General features: G+C 37.3%; 1 pseudogene; it reads left to right on the forward strand.

Moving 5' to 3' along the window:
• The first annotated feature begins 3297 nt into the window (after positions 1-3297).
• LOC133049684 (olfactory receptor 10C1-like) lies at positions 3298-4241 on the forward strand (annotated as a pseudogene).
• The last annotated feature ends 314 nt before the right edge of the window (positions 4242-4555 follow it).

The raw sequence follows: 4555 nt of genomic DNA on the forward strand, positions 1-4555 counted from the left end.
ATTTTCACAATATCTCAGACTTTTTCATTGTTATTAAGTTTCTTATGGTGACCTCTTTGGTGGTCTCTGAAGTTACTATTGTGATTGTTTGGGGATGCCACAACCACAACTGTATAAGATGGCAAGCTTAAAAAATGTGCCAGTTACACAGGTCAACTGTTCCTTCCCTCCTCTCCACAGGCCTCCCTGTTCTCTAAGAACAACAATATTGAAACTAGGTAAATTAATAACCCTAAAATTAAGGTTACATTATTCTATTTTCAAAACGTGTGTGCAAGGGTGATGGGGAGCTACTTTGTTTAGTATAACTCCTTCACAACAGCCATTAAGTAGACTTCTAATTCTCCATCTTGAAGACATATCAAATAACAGTCATAAATAATCTTGTCTTATCTTTGATTTTCTCTAGATATAAATCACCTGTCTTTCTCCTCCCTTTCATGGCCAAATGTTTCCAGCATGTTGTTTCCATTTTTTTTTTTTTTTTTTTCATTTCTCAACTTCTATCCATACATAACTTGAATCTGGTTTGCCCTCTTATCTCTCGCTCAAAAACCTTTTTCTGAAGTTTCCAATGGCCAATGTGTAGCTTAAAATTAATAGATAACTCAAAGCTATTTTTTTCCTCAACTTCTCATAAATATTTGGCACACTTAGTCACTTCTTCCTTAAATAATCTTTTTTCGCCTTAGGAAATACTGTTTCCCATGATCTACTCTTTCATCCCAAGTCTTTTGTTTTCAAGACCACTCACAAACTCATTTTCTAAGGGGTTAGAGAAGGATACAAGAAATCATCATGAGAGCTAAAGTCCATATTTTGTTTGTATTGCTGATAGGGCTCATTCTCATATGGTCACTGTATCACCAAATGTGACCTTTTACAAAATTATTCAGGTCAAAATCAGATGTAAAGCAGCATTAAGAAAGAATTTTGAATGGACCTAGAGGATTGTCGTACTGAGTGAAGTAAGTCAGACCAAGAAGCAGAAACGTCATATGACATCCCTTATATGCAGAACCTAAGAAGATGTGCTACAAACAAACTTATTTATAAAGCAGAAACAGACTCAGACTTAAAGAATGAACTCACAGTTGTCGATAAGAAGGACAGGTGAAGGGATAGTTAGGGAGTTGGGGATGGACAGGTACACACTGCTATATTTAAGATGGATAACCAATAAGAACCTACTGTATAGCGCAGCAAACTGTGCTCAATGTTATGTGGCAGCCTGGATGGGAAGGGGATATAGAAGGAGAATGGATACATGTATATGTATGATTTGAATCCCTTTGCTTTCTACCTGAAACTGTCACAACATTGCTAACGGGTTATACTACAATACAAAACAAAAAGTTTAATTAAAAAAAAAGAGGACTTTTGACTTTCAAATATCCTACATCCAGCCATATACAATTGACTCTCAAATAATATGGGAGAGAATGAGCATTACCTCCTCTTTGTCAGCAGTCAAAAATCCTTGTATACCTTACAGTCTTCCCTCTGTGTCTGCTGAAGCATTTGCATCCATGGATTCAACCAATCAAGGATCATGCAGTAACTATTTATTGAGAAAGCTTTCATACGATGGAGAATCTGTGTTATACTTCCTTTCAGTTAAATCTATGTTGCTCAACAGTCAACTGTACTCCTCTTCCATTTTAATACTATTCCCTGGCTTCAGAGCTAGACTGAGAAATAGTCAACACAGAGAACAGATGGAGATTAAATTTTTTAAATGTAGCATTAACTTTTTACTTTGTTTTGTTTTATTAATATTTTACTATAAAGACACATGAAAGAGGTTGTTTTCATACCTTGACTACTGTTGAATAATGCTGCAATGAACTTGGGAGTGCAGATATTTCTCTGAAATAATCACTTTTTTCCTTTGGGTATATACCCACTAGTGAGATTGCTGGATCATGTGGTAGCTCTATTTTTAGTATTTTAAGGACCCTATATATATTTTTTTCCATAATGACTATGTTAGGTTACTTTTCTATTAACAGCACACAAGGATTCCCTTTTCTTGCCAGCACTTATTATCTTTTGTCTTCTTAATAATCACAGTCCTAGCAGATGTGAAATGATATCTCAAAGTCTTTCTGACCTGTATTTCCCTTATGATTAGGGATGTTGAGCACCTTTTAATATAAATGCTGGTACTTTAGGTCTTTTCTGGAGAAATGTATTTTCAGGTCCTTTGCAAACTTTTTAATTGTGTTATTTGTTTTTTATTTTTTGAATTGCATGTGTTTTACGTATTTTAGATCTGGACCTTTATTGAATATTTGGTTTGCAAGTATTTTCTCTCAATCTATGGTTGCTTTATCTTATTTCAAAAATTATTGCCAAGACCAACGTTAAAGAGGAATATTATTCAGGCACAAAAAAATGAAGAGAATCCTGGGACAATATGGATTTACTTGGGGGATATTTTGCTAAGAAAATTAACTCAGACCCGGAAAAATAAAGGTACGATTTCACTTACTTGTAATTATCAAATTTTAGCCTCCCCCACCAAGACCATGTATTTACTGTGATACAAATTTAATCATACACAATGAATAAACAAAATGCTATCTATGGGTTTATTGAGCCTCACTTTGTGTCCTGCATTTGTTCGTTTGACATCATGAAGATTTGAGCATCTGTGCATCTAAAAAGCCTAAAGAAAAGTAATATGGAAAAACGCATACAACTCAATAAGTGTTTAAAGGGCAAGGTGCAAATCCACTAGAAACATTTGGTTTTACCCACTGAACTTTAAATGATGTAACTAACAGCAATAGATTAACTCTGGGAAATATATTTAAATAATGAAAACCAAATTAACATTAAATGTTCATCATTGTTCTTTTGAATAAAGTTCTCCTGAGACAAATATAATTAAACTGTGCAGTGGATGTAATCGCTACAGTCTCTAGTTAGAGTAGAAATACTGCCTAGTTATACCTACCATGTTATAATGTGGAATTGTCAGAAGCCTAGAAGGACAAAAAGGAAGAGAAAATTTGCCTTGTTATTCTTGGTATGTTCTCTCATTCAAATTTCCTATAAAATTACATTGATTACAGAAAGGACATTCTGTTAGTTTTAGTTTCCATGGATTTTAGCTGTCCATTTTAGCTGCATTCATTTTACTGGGTAATCATTTCAAATCTTTTAGCAGAAGGAATACAAGTGTGTAGGTTCTCATGTCAGACCACTGACTCTAGAAAGTTCCACAGAGACCTATGCTAGGTAACCGGATTCCTTTAGGTGTCACTTCTACCCCCTCTGCTCTCTCCACAGATGTCTAGCTCTGAGCTTATAATGAGTGGAAACCAGTCCCTCTGCACCCACTTCACATTTGTGGGATTTTCCTCTCTAGCAGTGTTGCAACCTGTGCTCTTCACTGTGTTCTTAACCATTTATGTGTTTACTGTGGGAGGAAACCATCTCATCATTGGCTTGATCAGGGGCACCCCTTCCTTGCACACTCCCGTGTATTTCTTCCTGGTTAAGCTCTCCTTTCTGGAGATGTGCTATATCACTAGTGTGTTGCCTCAGATGCTGGCACTTGCTTGTGGAGACCAAGATTGTAAGCATGGCGTGCTGTGCAGCTCAGATGTATGTATTCAGCATCTTGGGACTGACAGAATGCTGCTTGCTAGCAGCCATGGCTTATGACCATTTTGTAGCTATTTGCCATCCTCTGCATTACTCTTTCCTGACGGACCCTCGTGTGTGTTTGAAATTGGCTGCAGCATCTTGAACCACTAGGGTGGTGGTGGAATCAGCCCAGACTTGCTCTTCTGTGGAACAGAAAGGATCCAGCACTTTTTTTGTGACATCAAGCCTGTAGTGAAACTAGCTTTTGTTTATACCTCCCACACTGAGATTGTGATGTTTGCTATCTCCGTGCTCTTTATCATGACCCCCTGTGTCCTCATTCTGTGCTCCTATGTGCGCATTCTGGTGACCATCCTGAGAATCCCTTCAGCCACTGGCAGAAGCAAAGCTTTCTCCACTTGCTCTTCTCATATCCTGGTTGTTTCTCTCTTCTATGGCACTGCCTTGCTCACTTACCTCCAACCGAAGGCTTCACACTCCCCAGAAACAGACAAGGCAACCGCGCTCATGTACACCGCGGTCACACCTGCTCTGAATCCAGTTATCTACACCTTGAGGAACAAGATGTGAAGGAAGCCTTTCAAAGAATAACACTAAGGAGCACTCACAGACAAATGACATAAACCTGTTTATTACTAAACTATTTAGAGACCCATGCATCTGCCAGAAGTATTTTCTGGATATTTTCCTCCTCTAATTTTCCTGGATTCCAGAATAAGGGTGATATCCTGGAAGAGAGATGCAAGAAATCTCTTTACTAAACTTGTGTGACATTTTATTCTGGAGCTTCACAGCAGCTCCTCCACATGTAAAAGTTTAAAAAGTCTTTTCTTCATATATCATGAGAGAAATATCAGTACTGACTCTTGGTTTAGTAGAATGAGGAGAGGCTCCAAAACAGAAACATAAAAAATGCCTTTTGTATAATGTATGAAAG

Source organism: Dama dama, chromosome 30 (genome assembly GCF_033118175.1).
Source record: "Dama dama isolate Ldn47 chromosome 30, ASM3311817v1, whole genome shotgun sequence".
Taxonomy (NCBI): Eukaryota; Metazoa; Chordata; class Mammalia; order Artiodactyla; family Cervidae; genus Dama; species Dama dama.